The sequence below is a fragment of the Hemitrygon akajei genome, chromosome 30 (genome assembly GCF_048418815.1).
Source record: "Hemitrygon akajei chromosome 30, sHemAka1.3, whole genome shotgun sequence".
In the NCBI taxonomy this organism is placed as follows: Eukaryota; Metazoa; Chordata; class Chondrichthyes; order Myliobatiformes; family Dasyatidae; genus Hemitrygon; species Hemitrygon akajei.
The window spans coordinates 35,821,436-35,842,301 of NC_133153.1; the positions used below are offsets into that span (position 1 = coordinate 35,821,436).

Below are 20,866 nucleotides of genomic sequence, written 5' to 3' on the forward strand. Positions count from 1 at the left end.
AGAGTTCCCGGGGAAACCCCATGCAGTCATGGGGAGAACATATAAAATCCTTACAGACAGCCGTGGGAGTTGAACCCCGACTGGTGATTGCTGATGCTGTAAAGCACTGTGCTAACCACGCTACTGTACTGGGTGAGCTGAGCGGAAGAGCCTGTTTTCTTGCTGTACAACACCCTGATTTCCTCTGACAATTATCTGTTACCCTGCCTTGCTCAATTAGCAGATCTCAGGTCAAAGGTTGGAATGAATATTTTTCCTGGAATCAATTGGAAAAGGCTCCCTCTGACAAAGGATGAGGCCATGTCAATGTGCATGTGTAGGAACTGGACACAGACCAAATTCTGAGCAGAGTCAAGGTCAAAAAGAAATAAATTCAGGCAAAAATAATGAAATGTTCTGTAGCATTGTTACTCAGCCATGGGAATGGCATCACTGGAATGCAAGCAATCAGGTTTGAGGCATTGTTATAAAAGAAATCCTGTCATTTCTGGATCCTTTGAGAATCAAGGTAGAAACCTACAGAATTAATCATGAACACAAGAGGCTCTGCAGATACTGGAAATCTTCAGCTCACACACAAAATGCTGAAAGAACTCAGCAGGTCAGGCAAGATCAATGGAGGGGAATAAACAGTCATCATTTGGGTCGATGTCCTTCTTCAGGACTGGAAAGGAAAGGGGCTAGGAGCCAGCGTAAGGAGGTGAGGGGAGGGAAAGTAGTACAAGCTTAGCAGGTGATAGGTGAGACCTAGTGAGGTGAAAGGTGGATGGGTGTGTGTGGGAAGGTGGATGAAATAAGAAGCTGGCAGGATTTAGGTGGAAGAGGTAAAGTGCTGAAGGGAAAGAATCTGACAGGAGAGGAGAATGGACCATGGAAGAAAGGGAACGGGGAGGGACACCAGATGAAGATGATGGGACGGTGAGGAAAAGAGAAGGGATGAGAAGGGAACCAGAAAGGGGAATGGAACAAGAGAGAAGGGAGAGAAATTACCGGAAGTTAGACAAATTAACGTTCAGACCATCAGGTCAGAAGTTACCCAGACAGAATATGAGGTGTTGCTCCTCAATCTTGAAGTCTGGCCTCATCATGGCAATAGAGGAGGTCATGGACCGACATGTTGGAATGGGAATGAGAATGGGAGGTCTCCCATGTAATTATCCCCGTCTCTGCCCACCTCTCTGACCATACCCCACACCTTTTAATGCAAGTTGACAGAAGTATTGGGAGATGCTCCTTACAGTGGCCATTTCTTCCATCTTTTAGCAAATTATTTCCACCTTCACCAAGCTAACATTCTACCATCTCTTCCAATTAGTTTGGTGCCTCCAAATTCATTTTTCTCTCTGCTACTGGCCACCTCACTTACAATGCACAGCTATAATGAGATGCTTTCCCTCATTAGATATACAGAGGATATGCATAAATTTGGATTAAAATTTTAAAACAATGCTTTGATGAGGTGGTGATCTGGCCTAATTAGTTTTGGTTATTCTTTATAAACACAAGAGATACTGCAGCTGCTGGAGACCTGAGCAACACACACAAAATGCTGAAGGAAATCAGCAGGCCAAGCAGCATCTATTGAGAAGGACAGACAGTCGATGTTTCCGGCCGAGACCATTCGTCAGTCCTGAAATGTCCATGGCTTATTCCCCTCCAGAGATGCTGCCTGGTTTACTGAGTTCCGCCAGCATTTTGTGTGTGTTGGTTGTGTTTTAGATCAGTTCACATTAAAATATGACCAGAAAATGCTGGAAATCCTCAGCAGGTCAGACCATACTTGTGTGAGGAGAAACCAAGTTCAGAATTCAAGTGAAAGACACTTCATGACAATTGGAAAAGTGAGGAAAGAAGGGAATGTTTAAGGAGGAGATGAGTAAATAAAGGCAATGTCTGAGATTTTCAGGTTTAAGTTGATTTTTTTTAATATACAAAAGTTTATACGCTAATGAAAATACATATAATAATCAGAGGTTAACAAAATAACTTACAATTTATAAAATACGATTACTATTACCCACAAAACATTCAAGCACTTGCATGGCCCACCATTCTCAGAACTCCCTCACTGTGTCCACAGAACAGTGAGCTCCTTCTCCAAGGATGCCTGGGCACTGATGTAACAGTGGACGAGGGACAGGCAGTCAACTCTGCCAGAGCCCTTGACTTCCCACCTGGACCTGTGAATGGCTAGATTGGCCAGGCCCAGAAGGAAGCCAACAAGGAGATCACTCAGGAGCGGTCCTCCCTACAAAGCCAGCCAAGGAGTCAGTCCTGGGACATTGCCAGGACTGTGGTTCCGCCTCCCCTTTATGAAGCCTCCGCTTTCAATGAAACTCAGCATAATGTTCTGCTCCCGTTTCCCTGTTCCTATCAATTATTGAACAGCCAGCTATTTACCACAAGACTTCCATTAACTGTATCATCACATTGACATTCAGTGAACTGGTCCTTTGCTACACATTTAGAACTGATTGCAGGTAAATTTCCAAATTAGCCGCTAATTAAACTAACCTAATAAACCTTTGTTGGCAAATATGTTAGCAATTAAAATGTTGGTCAATAATCATAAACATATGTCCAGTTTCACATGACTTGGAATTGCCTTATGTTGTTAGAACAGTTAAACATACACTCAGTGGCAACTTAATTAGGTACCTCCTGTATCTATTAAAATGGCCACGAAGTGTATGTTTATGGCCTCCTGCTGCTGTAGCCCATCCACTTCAAGATTCGACATGTTATGCATTCAGAGATGTTCTGCTGCGCACCACTGTTGTAACACGTGGTTATTTGAGTTACCGTCACCTTCCTGTCAGCTTGAACCAATCTGGCCATTCTCCTCTGACCTCTCATCAACAAGGCATTTTCACCCACAGAACTGCTACTCACTTGATGTTTTATTGGTTTTTGCACCATTCTTTGTAAACTCTAGAGACTGTAGTGCGTGAAAACCCCTGGGGATCAGCAGTTTATGAAATACTCAAACCACCCTATCTGGCACCAACAATCATTCCACAGTCAAAGGTCACTTAGGTCACATTTTTCTCCTCCTTCTGATGTTTGGTCTAAATAACAACTGAACTTCTTGACCATGTCTGCATGCTTTTATGCATTGAGATGCTGCCACATGATTGGCTGATGAGATATTTGCAATAATGAGCAGGTGTACAGTACGGCATAATTTTATGTATTGCACTATACTGCTGTCGCAAACAAAAAACCCAACAAATTTAATGACCTGTGAGTGATGAAAAAGCTGATTTTGATATGGGTCTCTATTGTGGACTGATGGTGCGGAAGGTAAGCCGCAGAGAGAGTGGAAGCATGGTTGGGAAAAGGGGAAGGGAGAGTAGAGGGAGCGGAAAATACCAGAGACGTTTGGTAATGATCTTTAACCCAATTGTTTGGAATCAAATGACCTTGCCTGGTGTCTCATGTCTGAATGTGTCTACACCCGCGTCACTCCCCGCCCCTGGCACTCCTTCTTTGCCACAACCTTCCCCTGACGTTCCACCCTCACTATTCCCTGCATCCTTTACTCCTGCCAGATTTACAAACTCAGTTGACAATCCAATACCGTGCAAAAGTCTTAGGCCCCCTAGCTATATATATATATACATAATTAGGACTTTTGCACAGTACTGACCTAATAAAGGCACCACTGAATGTAAGTCACAAGACTCACACTGAAAGAGGAGAGCATAGATCATTAATTCAGCTAACTATGGGGGAAATATTTGAGCCAATGAGGCTATGAACAAAAGAGCAGATCGTGAGATGAGAATGGGGAATGGAGCAGATTGGTCTTCAATACACGAAAGATTCTGCGAATGCTGGAAATCCAGAGCAACACACACAAATTGCTGGAGGGACTCAGCAGGCCAGCCAGCATCTATGGAGAAGAAAAACCAGCCGGCGTTTTGGGCCAAGACCCTTCTTCAGTACTCGAAAGAAGGGGGAAGAAATCAGAATTAGGTGGTGGTTGGAGGGGGAAGAGTACAAGCTGGCAGGTGATAGGTGAAACCAGGTGAGGGATAGAGACAAAGAGGGAAGCTGGGAGGTGATAGGTAAAAAAGGTAAAGGCTACACCTTTTGTTGGGGTATAGAAGGGGTGCAACAGCTTGGGTAACAGACATAAAATTCTGGGAGAACTCGGCAGGTCAGGTAGTATCTATGGAGAGGAGTAAAGAGCTGAAGTTCTGGGCCGACACCCTTCATCATGACTGATGCATATTCATCTACAAGATTTCCTATCCTAACCTGTGTTGAAATGGTGACTATTTCTGGACCATTTCAAGTTGTGGCTAAAACAGCCATGTCCCTTTAAATATGTTAATGAGAGAGCTGACCCTGGTTGCAAGAGCCTGATAAAATTAAGGGGAGATGTGGTTTGCCATCAGGCGCCTCAATAGGCCCCACCTTGCACGTGTCACCTCCAAGGGTTGCGGAGGAGAAACTTGTGAGTTCCTGAGATTCCAAGAGCAAAGCCATTTGTAACTTAACTCCTGGTAGGGTCACCCATGGCAGTAAGGTTGGGAGTTGGGGGGGGGGGGGGGTGATATTCCAGACAAAGAGTGATCCAACCAAGTCCTCAGTGGTGGAGCTGGCAGAAGATGTTGACACATCACAACGGCAGTGATAAGGCTGCAGTAGTGAAGGGTCTCCAGTCGTCTTGCATTCCATGTCTCTGAACCATGACTCTGATCCGTCAAGAACAGTGTGGTGGCTGACGGTGCAGCAGACTCCTCACATTAAGCAAAGTCACACACAGGCATTCTCCATTAATGAAAGGGGCTCCCAACCTTTTTATGCCATGGACCAATACCATTAAGCAAGGGGTCTGTGGAGCTCAGGTTGGGTACCACTGCCTCAGGAGAACAACATACCTGATTCAATTGATTGCAGAACCGCACTACATTATTAACGCGAATGAAGATTACGCAGAGTTGAGATTGACACTAGTACTTGGTGTTATTCTCTCCAGCAGTTACAGCCGGCTCTTGTGTGGTGCATCTAAGTTCGACACCTTTCACCCCTGGCTCAGAGGTTTGAGGGTGCTTGCCCTCTCAGGCTGATGCAGGCTGACAGTTTGGTGGAGACCCTGAGCATGCTGGATGATTAGGACTCTAGACCAGGTACGTGCGAATGCAGCACTGAAAGGGGAGAGAGAAGCTCTCCTGAACGCCAACGTTTATCCCTCAATAAACAACATTAACATCAAAATAAAAACTGCCGGAGAAACTCAGCAGCCTGGGCAACTCCCATGGAATGCTGACGTTGATGAGGGGAGTGCATAACTAGCGGGTAGAATTTAGGGCGAGAGGGGAAGGATTTAACAAGAAGCTGAAGGGTTAAGTTTTCACACAGAGGGTGGTGAATACATGGAATGAGCTCCCTGAGGAAGTGGTTAAGACGAGTACAACAACATCATTGGGATGGGCACAAGGAAGGGCAGGGCAGAGAGGGTTATCGGCAGAATGCAGGAAAATAGGAATAGCTGGGTGGGCATCATAGTAGGCATGGACTGGATGGGCTGAAGGGTCTGTATCCAGCTGTATTGCTCTATGACTATATTAAAAAATAAAGTTAATGTAGCTAGGTGCTTGATAGTGGAGACTCTCTCAGTCTGAACGCTCTCTGACTCAGTTAAGAGGGTAGAGCTTACTTCTTTTACTGCACATGTTACTCAATGCTTGTGTACCGGTAACTGCTGAAAGTGATTTGCTGTCAGTAATCTGCTAATCATGGAACAATAAATATTTACACAAGTCAGTAGCACTTGGCGCGAGCTCCCTACATCCCCTCCCTTCACTCTCAACAAAGGCTGGGAGTGTCTCTGATAGGGTCAGCGTATTTTGCTTGTCACTTGTTGCTTATAAAACAATTGGGTTCATGACTCACGATACCACGACAAGACAATCACGCAACGTGAGGTTCGTAGTCACTCTACAGGCGTGCGTTCTTGGCCATCTGGGAGCAATGACACAAGTACTATATTCTGTCTTGCTGTTGTTGGTTTTTGTTCTGCCAAACATCGTGAGCATGCTATGTTGGTGCCCGAATGTGTGGTGGCGCTTGTGGGCTGCCCCCAGTACATTCGTGACGCAAGTGGTGCATTTCGCTGTATGCTTTGATGTACGTGAGGCAAATAAAGCTAATCTTTATCTTAAACACAGAAAGTCTGCAGATGCTGGAAAGCCAGAGCAATACATACAAAATGCTGAAGGAACTCAGCAGGCCGGGCAGCAGCTATGGAAACCAATAAAAGGTCGCCGTTTCATGCAGGACTCTTCTTCAATACTGAGAAGGAAGGGGGAAGATTCCAGAATAAAAGGGTGGGGGGAGGGCAAGGAGGCTAGCCAGAAAGTAAATCACAAGCAGGAGAAAATATACAGATGCTGGAAATCCAGAGCGACACACACAAATTGCTGGAGAAACTCAGCAAATCAGGCAGCATCTGTGGAGAAGAGTAAACAGTCGACGTTTCGGCTGTGTCCTGAGGAAGGGTTTACTATTTTCCATAGATGCTGCCTGACCTGCAGAGTTCTTCCAGCATTTTCCGAGTGTGTTAGCTGGAGGGTGATAGGTGGAGCCAAGTGGATGGGAAAGGTCAGGGGGTGGTAAAGAAGGAATCTGATTGGAGAGGAGAGTGGATAATAGGAGAAAGGGAAGGAGGAGGGGACTCAGGTAGGTGAGTAATAGGTAGGTGAGTAATAGGTAGGGAGTAATAGGTAGGTGAGACGAGGTAAAAGGAATAGAGCTGGGGGGTGGGGAAGCTTTTACACTTGAAGGAGAAATTGATATTCATACCATTAGGTTGGAGGTTACGCACCCCGACAGAATATAAGAAACTTCATCTTTGTCTTTAGAATATTGAGTTGCTCCACTGGGCCGTGCCTCAGCACTCTTCCAAATGACCTTTGCACCTAATCACATTCTGCATCTTACCCCACCTGACTTTTATAATCCACTTTTACAAATAATTGTTTACTTGTCTTTCTTAAGAATTAGTGGTTATTTGGGATGTAGTGCATTTACAGAATCAACAATGGTTTGATTTTTATTGATCACCTGATTAAGTCTAAGGCTGGTTTCAGTGTTAACACTAGATGTCAGATTACTGGTACAGATTCTTAGAAAGGGATGATGTTGATGCACTTCAGGGGTGTAGAAGGACTTAAGGGGTGTATAAGCAGTGAACCTGCAGAAGGATTTGGACAGATTAAGAGAATGGACAAAGAAGTGGCAGATGGAATACAGTGTGGAAAGTGTATGGTGATGCACTTTGATAGAAGGAATAAAAGTGTAGACTATTTTTTTAACCGGGGAGCAAATCCAGAAATTGGTGGTACAGAGGGACTTGGAAGCCCTAGTGCAGGATATCTTAATGTTTAACTTGCAGGTTGAGTCAATAGTAAGGAAAGCAAATGCAATGTTCACATTCATTTCATGCGGAATAGAAAATAAAATCAAGGACATAATGCTGAGGCTTTAAAAAGCATTGATCAGACCTCATTTGGAGTATTGCGATAGATTTGGAATGTGCTGGCACTGGAGAGGATTCCGAGGAGGTTCATAAGAATGATCCCAGGAATGAAAGGGTTAACTTATGAACAGCATTTGTTGGCTCTGGGCCTGTACTCGCTGGAGCTTAGAAGAATGACGGAGTGGGTGGGGGGGGGGGGGCGGATTTCACTGAAACCTACTGAATATTGAAACGTCTAGGTAGGGTTAATGTAGAAGGGGTATTTCCGGTAGTGGAAGAGTTTAGGACCAGAAAGCACAGTCTCAGGACAGAAATGAGGACGAATTGCTTTAGCCAGAGGGTGGAGAATCAGTGGAATTCACTGCTGCAGATATTTCTGTGGTGGCCAAGTCACCGGAAATACTTAAAGCAGAAGAAAAGCAATCTGTCATGACAGAATAGCGAAGCAGATTCGATGGGCTGATTGTCCTAATTCTGTTCCTACGTCTCGTGGTATTAAAGTGGCAATTTCGTTCCATTTTGGGAGAGAGGGAAAATGAATGGAAGGTGGGAAGATGACACCAAAGTTGAGGGTCACCTTAAATACAAAATTCAGTTCATATCACTGAGGCTTAAGCCCTGTGGTTTAGATTCTTAAAACCAAAATGCTTGTTTATGGTGAGCGTTTAACAAAGTGTCATAAACACCTCACACTGAGTGATTATAAACAAACGCTGATGCCAAGTCACCTACAGAGGTGTTATGATAGTTGGGATGCTGGGTCAAGGTGGGGGGGGGGCTTTATTTAGTTGTAAAGGAGGTGGGAAAGCAGGTGAGAAAGGGAATGGGAATCAGAGCTCACCTCGTCTCACAAACTGGTACATGGAATGGAGCATATGGAAGGTGATGTAGGTTACACAGCTTTATGATTTTCAAGCAAAATTCTTTAAATAATCATTTAAGAGCTAAACAGATACAGTGGATTCTGGTTTATTGAGCCATCAGTTAAATGGAACAGCCGGTTATTTGGGACAACTCTTAAAAGAACAAACACAAGTTGAAAAAATTGACAAGATTCCTTTTATTTATTTGGGACACTATGCCACTTAACTGGGGCAGGAGACTTGCTGAACAGGTTTTAACTAGTGTCAGTTGCACACACCTGTGTGGCCGTTAGGCACTACAATGTGCTTAGAGAAAATGGTTTTTTAAATAGTGTCAGTTGCATGTGCTTGTGTTCAAAGAGCAGTGATCTTTTGTTGGAGAGGAATAAGGAGAATTTTGAACTGTTTTGCTCAGGATTGGAGATGGTAGAAATGACTGGGAGTGAAAATGAATCTATTTCACTATCTCAACAAGTTTCGATCTACGAAGAATTTGAAGATACTGACAATCGTCTTGAATATTACCTTTGGTCCCCACTGGACACTCAGATCTCACCCATGGCTTCAAGTAGTTGTTTGCATGTGACAACAGCCACACCTCGATACACCGCTTCGATAGGTGGGCTAAACCAGGTGAGGGTAGCTGGCGGGTCTCATACTCTGGTCAGTTAGAGACACGCCTGTCCTAGTATGGAGTCATCTCCAGCGGTCTGGGTAGATGAGATCTACAGTGAGATCCAATGGCCAGTAAGGCGGTTCTGCAACGCTTGGTGGAGAGTGAAGGGATACGGGGAGAAGGCAGGAATGGGGTACTGATTGTGGATGATCAGCCATGATCACATTGAATGGCGGTGCTGGCTCGAAGGGCCAAATGGCCTACACCTGCACCTATTGTCTATTGTCCATTGAAGGGCATGAAAGGCACAGAAACAGCCATGGTCATCCACTGCAACAAGGGAAGACCCGAGTTGTGACATCTACTCATTCCACTGAACCCGGACTTCCGAGATCGAAAGAATGGAATTGCCCCAGTGCAACAGCTTTTCCACTTTAAGTACTCTCCTGAAGGAAGAGTTTCCTGTCATCGTTGGATATGACGGACGACCACCCGTAGTTTTGGTAGTGTTCTATTTGCTCTGTATTTTAGTTAAATACATAATTTTTATTCAGTTAAACAGCAGTTGGACTTTATTACACATCTTTAGTTATTTTCATGAAACTTTGGCTAATTGGGGTAGTCACTTATTGGGTCAAAATGTACTGGTCCCAAGTGTTCCAGTTGACCATAATCCACTGTATTTGCATGGGAATAAGTCTGTATAGAGATGTAGGTTTAACATAAACTCAATACCAGTTACCAGTATTCCCAAGATAAAAAGAGGGCACCAAATGTCACCAAAAACTCCAGCAAACTTCTACAAATGTACCGTGCAGGGCATTCTGACTGGTGGCATCTCCGTCTGGTATGGAGGATCCAATAATTGGGCTGTTGTAAATTCTTAATAAATGGTACTTTTGGGAAGTAGCTTGGGACAATTTTGCCGTATTCAAATTGAAAAAAATTAAAGTTACACTCTACACTTAATAGCCACTTTATCAGGCACCTCCTGTGCCTAATAAAGTGGGCTCTGGGTGTATGCTTGTGGTCTTCTGCTGCTGTAGCTCTTCCACTTCATGGTTCAATGTGCTGTGCATCCAGCGATGCTCTTCTGCACACCACTGTTGTAACACGTGGTTGTTTGAGCTGCTGTCACCTTCCTGTCGGCTCGAACCAGTCTGGCCATTCTCCTCTGACCTCTCTCATTAACAAAGTGTTTTCGCCCACAGAACTGTCGCCCACTGGAGGTTTATGAATCTTGCACCATTCTCTGTAAACGCTAGAGAATGTTGCACGTGAAAATTCCAGGAGATCAGCAGATTCTGAGATACTCAAACCAGCCCGTCTGGCACCAACAATCATTCCACAGCCAAAGTCACATGGATCATATTTTTCTCCACTCTGATGTTTGGTCTGAACAGCAATGGAACCTCTTGACCATGTCTGCATGCTTTTATGCATTGGGTTGCTGCCACAAGAATGGATTAGCGAGCAAGGGTACTGGTGTATCTAATAAAGTGGCCACTGAGCGTATCATGTTTTACAAAGGACAGCATACTTCAATTAGTATTAACACCAGTTTAATAGGCTTCCTATATTGAAGAAAACATTTCCCCTGAGTGAATAAAGTTGCCACTGAGAGTAAATGTCCAAGACTATTTGAATATTGAAACATTTGCAGACTTTCTCATTCCTCCTCTAGCTTCCCCTTCCCCTCTCCTTCCGAAGACTCCAGCCCTTTCAGTGTACAGTTTCCATGGCAACAACAGTTGTCCTATCAGTGGGCTTCCACGTGAGGGACTCCTATCTGTGAATGAAAACAAGCTTTACAAGCAATTCCTGCCTTACCATTCAACCAGAGTTTGCATTAGACGCTAATGATAATGTTCAGCAGAAAGGAATGCTTTCATCATGTTTTACTGACTTCAATTTAACCTACCCCTTTGACACAGAACATTCCAGTGATACAGAATTTTATAAAAACCAAGAAAGGATATAATTATTCACTAAGGTATTGGTGGGTCAAAAATTGAGAACAAATCGCACACACAAAGCAATCATCAACTTATTGAGATTTTTAGCTATTAACAGAAGAAATTTGAGTACTCCAAAGAGAGTTAAAAAGGCTGGCAAACCATACAGCTTAGAGGAAATAATGGATTCATTCTCTTTAACATGAATCCAAGGAGGTAATTCAATGCTAATGTTGTTTGTTGTCCTGGCCGCCTCCCTCCTTCCTCCAATCACCCCCACTCTGTTCTCACCCCCAACAACCTGGCAACACGCAAACCAATTATTCAAGTTCTAGTTCCAGTTCAGGTTTATTCTTATGCAACCATGTATACCAACAAACAAAACAACTTTGCTTTGGACCAAGGTGCACAACACAGTGCATATACAGAACTCTGCAAAATTCTTAGGCACATATATATAGCTAGGGTGTCTAAGATTCTTGCATAGTATTGCACTGTACAGCCGCTACTGTGGACTGTGAGCAGGAAGGAGGCAGGGGGAGGAGAATCATGATTGGGAAAAGGAGAAGGGAGAGGGAAGGGAGGGGGAAGCACCAGAGAGACATTCACTGATGATCAATAAACCAATTGTTTGGAATCCATTGACATTGCTGGTGTCTCAGGGATGAGTGCAAATTTACCTTGGCCACCCCCCAACCCTGAGACACCTTCTCTGCCACCTGTCCCAAACCTCTCCTATGGTGCTCTGCCCTCACTATTCCCTACATGCCTCGCTCTTGTCAGATTTACAAATTCTTTTTCTGTTCTATGTTGACAAATACAGTACTGCGCAGAAATCTTAGGCACCCTAGCTATATATATGTGTGCCTAGAACTTTTGCACAGTACTGTAACTCACATGCAACACACAATACAGACCACATTGCTGTCACGTGGAGATGATTTTCCATACACTGTGTTTCCAAGGTTCTAAAGGTTCTTCACGTCCCTCACCAGGTTTTACAGATAAACCAGAGAATGCATCCTATCAAGATGCATCACTATTGGCAATGACAAATGTTCAGCTGAAAATCATAGGATTTTAGGTGTTGAAATGCCAAGGCAGAAACCTGCCCTTATGTGCTCAATTCCTAACATGACAGCCAGACGATTTAAATTTGGGTAATTGAGTATATCCAGCATATTATTATGGAGATGCAAGAGAATTGCAGATGCTGGAAATCTGGAGCAATGCACAGGAAGTTGGAGGAACTCAGCTGGGGGGCCCCATCCACAGAGGGAAATGCAAAGGGTTGTAAGTTCAGCCAGCACCAGCCTCTCCACCACTGAGGACATCTTCAAAAGGTGATTACTCAAGGAGTTGCATCTATCGTGAAAGACTTTCACCATCCAGGATGTAGCCTCTTCTCATTGCTGCCATCAGAGAGGAGGTACAGGAACCTGAAGACACACACTCAATGCTTCAGAAACAGCTTCTTCCCCTCCACCGTTAGATTTCTGTTTGCCCCATGAACATTACCTCACTATTCCTCTTTTGCTCTACTCGTTTGTTTTATTTTTATTGTAATTTATAGTAATTTTTATGCCTTACACTGTACTGCTGCTGCAAAAACAACTTTCACAACATAGATCAATGATAACTAACCTGATTCTGATTCCTCAATTTAAAAGTATTCTCTTGCACTTCATTATAATGAATAGTGCCCATCTTTCATAATTAGGAATACACAGTTCCAAAACATACTTAGCCTCCAGTTTATACCTGCAGTATTTTACTCTTGACAAGAACGGATCCCAACATGAATTGAGGAATGATGAAGAGCATTGCATTATGGATTTTCCACCCACACAAGGTCTCAGCTTGGTATTCCCTTTGAAAGACCATCTATCTCCCTTGGTGTGGCACTCTTTTAGAAACTTTCTCTTCAAGTCTCAGCAGAGGGATATGAACCTGTAACTTCCTGACTTAACTGGGCCACATCTAGTCAGCTGTGCCAATCTTTAGAATTTGATCTTCTGTCGGTATCTTCTGGAGCATTTGGAAATCAAAGATCTTAGATCTTAGACTTTGGAGGGTGGCCCGGTAGCATAGTCGTTAGTGCAGCACTTCACAGCATTTGCTATAAGATTGGGGTTCAATTACCGCCGCTGTCTGAGAGGAGTTTGCACGTTCTCCCTGTGACCATGTGGGTTTCCTCCAGGAGCTCCATTTCACTTCCACCTTCTAAACTGTTATGGGTAAGCATTAGTGAATTGTGGACAAGCTCTGTTGGCGCTGGATGTATGATGAAGCGTGCAGGCTGTCCCCAGCACAATCCTTGTGGATTTGATTTGAGGCAAATGACATATTTCCCTGGATGTTCCAACATGCATGGGACAAATAAGGCTTATCTTCTTCGATCTATTGCACTAATTCTTGCAATTAATGGGACATAATGAGAAACCCTTCATGTGAAAGAGAGCACGGAGCGGTTCAGAGTTCCACCTCACCCATTTATGCACAACCACACAAGCAGTTCACTGCTGATAATTGTACTCAACTGTATTCAAAGTCACTTAGCAGGCGAAGCTTCAGCTGAGGTACAAGTGATTCCATGAAATCTAATATCTCATATTTGTTTATTTATTTAGAGCAGGGTGTTACTCTCAACCTTTTTAGAACATAGAACAATACAGCACAGTACAGGCCCTTCGGCCCACAATATTGTGCTGACCCTTAAACTCTGCCTCCCTTATAACCCCCCACCTTAAATTCCTCCATATACCTGTCTAGAATAGTCTCTTAAATTTCACTAGTGTATCTGCCTCCACCACTGACTCAGGCAGTGCATTCCACGCACCAACCACTCTCTGAGTAAAAAACCTTCCTCTAATATCCCCCTTGAACTTTCCTCCCCTTACCTTAAAGCCATGTCCTCTTGTATTGAGCAGTGGTGCCCTGGGGAAGAGGTGCTGGCTGTCCACTCTATCTATTCCTCTTAATATTTTTGATGCCATGCACCAATGCTGTTAAGCAAAGGGTCTGTAGACCACAGGTTGGGAATGCCTGATCTAGAGTATCAGCATGGAACAGGCACTTCCAGCTGAATGAGCTGCACCATCCATCAACCCATCTATTTAACTCTAGCCTAGTCACAGGACAATTTACAATGAACAATTAACCTACTGACTGCTACGTCTTTGGACTGTGGGAGGAAACCGAAGCACTCAGAGGAAACCCATCCAGTCATGGGCCGAACGTACACACTTTCTTACAGAGAACTCTGGAATTGAAATCCGACCCTTGTGCTGTAATAGCATTGGACTGACCACCCAGGCACCCCCTTTTCTTTATTCCAGCCTGGGCAGGGAGGGGGAGGAGGCATTGGAGGGAAACTATTAAGGACTCTGCTAGGAGATACATGGAACTAAAGTTCTGCTAAAGAGATAGGCTTGTTACTGGTGGGAAAGGGTTTGGTCAGCACAGATCTGTTTGGGACACAAACTTCCAGGCAAAGTGGCAGAGCTTATCAACTGAAATTTCAGTGTATACTCACAGAACTCCATATGGCAGAGGGCGAAGCAAAGTCAAGATGGCGCTAAACGGCAACTCCTTTGCTTGCATCTTCTGAAACAACTCTGTTTCTATCTTTGATATCTCTGTTTTTCCCTTTTCAAGTGACACACTGAAAGTGACCCGGAGTGACCTGACTTCAGTCGTTTGCGGGAATGGGGCCCTCTCTCAGGGCCTCACGACTGGCCGCTTTACGATATCCCAAGGACGCGGCCTGGAAGACTAGATTTTTGTGGCTCTGGCGACGGGCTGATTCAAGGCCGGTGCCCCTGACTGAGGCGTCGCAGGAGAACACGGGACATTGGGAGTAGCGGGCTAGCTGCTGGCTATCCGTCCAGGGACCTGCGCTCTCGGAGCGACGCAACAGATCTTTAACACCATAAATCAGCGAGTTGTTTGTTATGTCTCCCCTCTCGCTGTGAAACGGGGACACCTCTTTTTCCCTCATTAGGGAGAGAGAGCGCGCCTGTGATATGTTGAATTGCCAGGTGGACGAGTCGTCTTTGGGGTAACTGCAAGTCTGTGTCTTTGCTGCACGCTTGAGTGCTCGGTGGAGGGTGCCGATGCTTTTTTGCTAGTGGGGTGGGGGGGGGTCGTTGCCTTACTGCTGCTTGTGTGTGAGGGGCGAGCTGGGAGGGGGCTTTGGGGTTTTAACATTTAACTGTCATTCATTCTTTGGAGCACTCCTCTGTTTGTAAAGAAAAAGAATTTCTGGATGTATATTGTATACATTTCTCTGACATTAAGTGTACCTATTGAACCTATAGAACTCCAGTCCTCTACTGCCAGGACACAGACTGGAGGTCCAGGACCTCTTATCAAAAGGAGAGGTTGAGCGAGTTAGGATTTTTTTCTGAAGCAAACGATGACAAGAGGGGCATTAAGGGGCATAGATAGAGTGGACTCTCCAAGTGGATCACAACCTTGTCATAGGGTTTGGAGGCTTCTGTACCTCAATGACCCAGAGAGCTATCCTGGCTGGAATCAGGGCTCTATGCTTTGGCTTTTGGTAGGGTCATCCATGCCAAACAGGTCAAAGGGTAGAGGTCAGACTAAGAGTGGAACACTGGTCCTCCAGGTTCAGGGCTTCAGCTTAGGACTAACAGCACTGACTGGTAAAACAAAACTGTTATGGAAACAGCAACAAAGAATCCTTCTACATCTGAGGGCGACGGTATATCTGAATCCCTGCCCAGGACTTGCATGACTGACGGTAGTGAAAACCGCGAGGAAGCTACTGACACAGTGAAAGAAGTCCTGAACACCGCCAGAGATGGAGGACCTTCATTGCTGCCCTTAATGCCAGCAGCGTAACAGGCAGTGAGTAAGTATAGAGTGGACAGCCAGCACCTTTACCCCAGAACGATAAGGGCCAATACCAGAGGACAGCAGTTTACCGTGAGTGAAGAAATGTTTAGAAGAGATGGCAGAAGCAGATTTTTTTTTAATTTATGCACCAAGCGGGTGGGTGTCTGAAACACTGGGGGTCGTGGTAGGAGCTCATACAAAAGGGACATATAAGAAACTCTTAGATGGGTACATAAATGTACGGTAAGAAAAATGGAGGATTATGGCCTGTGTAGGAGGGAAGTCATAGATTGATTGTAGAGAAGGTGTACATAGAACAGCACAACGTTGTAGGCCAAAGGGACCCTACTGTGATTTACTCTTCTATGCTCCATGTTCAATGTTCTATTCTGCTTTGGTGGTCTCCAACACTCATGGCATGGACATTGATTTCTCTAACCTGGTAACCATCCCCCTCCAAATCCATTTCCTTAATCCCCCACACCATCACCCCATTCCTCTCTCCTCTCCTGCCCACTCGAGCTGCCCATCACTCATCCACTCCTCCTACCTGCTCTCTTCCCCACCTCCTTCCCCTCTATGCCACAGTCCATTGCCATTTTCCTTCAGATTCCATCTTCCTCAGCCCTTTGGCACGTCCACCTATCACCTCTCAATTTCTTACATCATTCCCACACTAACCATCCCTCACCTGTCTATTAGCCCGTCTCACCTGGATCCACCTATCACCTGCCAGATCTTGTCCATCCCTTCCCCACACCCTTTTATTCTAGTTATTGCCTTTCTTTCTTTCCCAGCACTGATGAAGGGTCTTGACCTAAAACATCATCAGTTCATTTCGTTCCATAGAAGCTGCCTGACCTGCTGAAATCCTCCAGCATTTTGTAGCATGGGTGGATTTAACACTGAACCACTATTACAATGCATTCTGTAGAAGGGTGATAGTTATCTCTTTGCTGGCCTGTTTAATCACTTTGAGTCTAAAAATTATTCGGAGCCGGGATAAGATTCAAACCAAGAGATGTCAAGTGTGGAGCAGTGGATATGACTCTCACTTGAGTAGGTGGTGGGGTGGGGGAGGAGCTGGTTTCCCATCCAATTATTTCAGCACAAAATCCAAGCAAACACATTGGCATGTGACGAAGGGAGGTGTTGTCTTTCGAATGAGATGCTAAATTGAGACCCTGTCAGGTGGATGCGGAAAGTCCCACAGGGACTTCGTCAGAGAAGAGCAGGTGAACTCTCTCGGGCCGATACCTGTCCCTTGAGAAACACCACAAACAGCTAAACTTCTAGTCATGAACTCCGTGCTGGCTGTGGGAGCGTTCTATATTCAAACTGCAGGAGCAAATTTGGTGTGTCACCAAAGATTACAACAAATGTCTACAGATGTACAGTGGAGACCATTCCTGACTGGATGTATCACCGCCAAGTATGGCGTCTCCAATGCTCAAGGTTGAAAGAGTATGCAGAGGATTGGCACGAGCCTCCTGATTATCGAGTACATCTTCAAGACGCAGTGTCTCAAGAAGGCAGCATCCATCGTTAAGGACCCTCACCATCCAGAGCATGCCCTCTTCTTCTTGTTACCATCAGAGGGGAAGTTTAAGAGCCTGAAAACTCAATATTTTAAGAGGAGCTTATTCCCCTCTTCCATTAGATATCTGAACAGTCCATGAACCCATGGACATCACTTCACTATTCCTCTTTTTCTCTATCTATGTAACCACCTATTTATCCACATATTTATTTATTGTAACTTCTCATCATTTTTTCGTCTTACACTTTACTGCTACCACAAGACAATAAATTTCATGACACACAGTACAGTGCAAAAATCTGAGGTACATATATATAGCTAAGGTGCTTAAAACTTTTGCACAGTACTTCATTTGTCAACTTGGAGCGGAGAGTGAGTTTATAAATCTGGTGGGAGCAAGGGATAGACAATAGACAATAGGTGCAGGAGTAAGCCATTCGGCCCTTTGAGCCAGCACTATCATTCACTGTGATCATGGCTGTTTATTCACAATCAGTACCCCGTTCCTGCCTTCTCCCTATATCCCTTGACTCCGCTATCTTTAAGAGCTCTATCTAACTCTTTCTTGAAAGCATCCAGAGAATTGGCCTCCACTGCCTTCTGAGGCAGAGCATTCCACAGATCCACAACTCTCTGGGTGAAAAAGTTTTTCCTCAACTCCATTCTAAATGGCCTACCCCATATTATTAAGATGTTGGGAACCGCAAGAGTGGAGCATTATGGGTCTGGGAGCAGAGAAGCAGTACCAGGGGCAGGGAGGAGGCTTGAATGCAGGCATACCCAGCCCTGAGACACCAAGCAAGGTCATTTGATTCCAAACAATTGGTTGATTGATCATTAAAGAATATCTCTCTGGTACTTCCCGCTCCCTCCCCTCTCCCTAACCATGAATCCCCTTTTCCTGCTCTCTTCTCACTCTCAGTCCACAAAAGAGACCCAGATCAGAATCAGGTTTATCATCACTCACATATGTCATGAAATTTGCCTTTTTTGTAGCAGCAATACAATACAGTACATAAAATTACTGTAGTACTATGTAAAAGTCTTAGGCACCCTGAATCTATCTATTTATATACATTTGTGCCTAGAATTTTGCATAGAATTATACAGTATGTCACTGATAATAAACCTCATTCCATTTCAACAAGTTTCAATATTGTTGGAAAAAACATCCTAAGCTGCTTCAGAAGACCAAAGGGAAAGAAAAAGCTGGTATCAAAACAGATTTGGTGAGTTGGCCAAAAGCATAGACAAAGAGAGAGGTCTCTTCGGAGCAAAGGAAGATGAAAAGTGACCTGAGAAGAAGCAGAGCCTTCTCCCAGAGTGCTAACGGCTAACATGAGAGGGTATAATCTTAAGGAGATTGGGGGAAAGTATAGAGGGATATTAGAGGTGTTTATTTTAAACACAGAGAGGGATTTGTGTGTGCGGAACACACTGCTGATAGGTTAGGGACATTTAAGAGATTCTTCGATAGGCACATATGAATGAAGGAAAAATGGAGGGCTATGTGGGAGGGGAGGGTTAGATTAATCTTGGAGTAGGTTTAAGGGTTGACACAATATCATGGGCTGAAAGGCCTGTACTGTGCTGCACTTTTCAATGATAGTGACATTGAAAGTTTTGGGGAGTTCTCTGTAAGCAGAGTCACCAGTTGTGGAGCTTTTAAATCAGGGGAGGAGGATGAGAGGAGTGTAGGAGTGAAATTGAAGGAGGCAGAGAGAAGGGTTGGAATCAAAGAAGGGAAGGGGAGGAATAACAGGAGAATGGATCTAGTCGAGAGAGGGCTGGTGTTTGAGGAGGACAAGGGTGGGAGTGAAGGGGGAGGGGTAGAATTGGAGTGTGGTGGGATGGAATTGAAGAAGAACAGGCGATAGAATTGAAATAGGGCAGGAGAGGAATTGCAGATCTGACCCTCTGAAGGGGTCTGCCCCTCAAGGAGATTACAGAGAAGGCGAGTAATGGCAATTAGGATTGAAAGGCTTCTTGTTATGTGTTAAAAAGCTGTGGACAGACTAAGGTGACAGATCTGTCTTTCCAAGAAGCCTGTGCACCTCGAAGGAGAGACTTTATCCTCTCAGTAAACCCACAGCCACTGACAGACACTGTCTTAACACAGTCCTGAGAACAGAAATAGTTTTTTTACCAGCAGCCTCCGAGACTACTAACATAAAACATTAAAGACACGAGGAAGTACTTGGCTAGAGCTGAACAGGTTACGCAGAGCAACAAATTAGTTTCACAGAGGGCACAACTGATACTCTTGCTCACACACCATGAATTCAAAGAATGACAGTGACTTACCTGCTCGTCCACTTTCATGCCCATCGAATTATCTGCCAGCTCCAAGCTAATTCTACCTGTAGTAATTCTGAGGTAGTGTGTGCATGTGCTGTGCGTGTGTGAGTGTGTGTGTGTGAGTGTCTGTGTCTGTGTGTATGTGTGTGTATGTGTGTGTGTGTGTGTGTGTGTGTGGTGTGTGTATGTGTGTGTATGACACACACTGTCGTACTGCTTTACTTCCTGATCTGCCCTTGCATTTCTAACTGCTCCCGCGGTCTAGGAAGAGGAGGGAACCAAAGAGAAAACAGGTGGAGGAGGCTTGTAAGACGGCTGACAGGAAAAGAGGCAGTTTGTCCATTCCACACAAATAAATGCACAACAATAAGAAGTTAATAATTAAAACATTTCCTGCACTAAATCAAATGTTGAAATCCCAATCAGTAATAGACTGTGGGCGGTTCTGTGTTTTATCTCACAATCTGAGAAAAAGTGGGTGGCAGAAACAGCATCCCAAGAATATAAATTATTCCAAAAATATGTTATAATCTAAATGGTCCTTATACTGTACTTCACATCAAGAGATTAGGAGACCCTGCTAGGATGCGCTCCCCCAGATAGTGGGACAAGCTCCCACAGAGAGTGGTCCGAGATGGGACAACCCCCCACAGATGCAGTCTTGTGCAAAAGTCTTGGGCCCATATATAGCTAGGGTGCCTAAGACCTTTGCACAGTACTGTATTTGTCAACGTGGAGTGGAGAGCAAGTATGTAAATCTGATGGGAGCAAAGGATATTGGGAATGGTGAGGGTGGAGCTCTTTGGGAGGGGTGTGGGACAGGAGGCAGAGAAGGTGCGCCAGGGGTGGGGGGATTGGTGTGGGCTTAGACACACCCAGCTCTGAGACACCAGGCAAGGTAATTTGATTCCAAACAATTGGTTTATTGATCATTACAGAATGTCTCTCTGGTGCTTCCCATTCCCTCCCCTTTTCCCAACCATGATTCCCCTCTCCCCGCCCCCTTCCCACTCTCAGTGTACATATCAGAATCAGATTTATCATCACTCACATATATCATGATTTTTTTTTCATTGCCTCAGTACAGTGCAATACATAAAACTACTACAGTAATGTGCAAAAGTCTTAGGCTCCCTAGCTTGACAGACCTCACTTTCTGGGCTCACTAATTTTAATGGCGCATGAGTGGACACACAAAAATCTTGGGACCATTTTCTGTGCAGGAAATATCACAAGGCAGAATCA

The 20,866-nt window shown here is 44.6% G+C and overlaps 1 protein-coding gene across 4 annotated transcripts in view; it reads right to left on the reverse strand.

The window, feature by feature from the left end:
* The window catches only part of LOC140718618 (membrane progestin receptor gamma-B-like), a 122,809-nt gene extending 102,834 nt beyond the window's left edge, over positions 1-19,975 (reverse strand). For all 4 annotated transcript variants that reach the window (XM_073032594.1, XM_073032593.1, XM_073032597.1 and 1 more), the window contains exon 1: positions 19,628-19,975. The gene's annotated coding sequence lies outside the window, so the exon portion shown is untranslated. The remainder of the gene's footprint in view (positions 1-19,627) is intronic.
* Between the last annotated feature and the right edge of the window lie 891 nt (positions 19,976-20,866).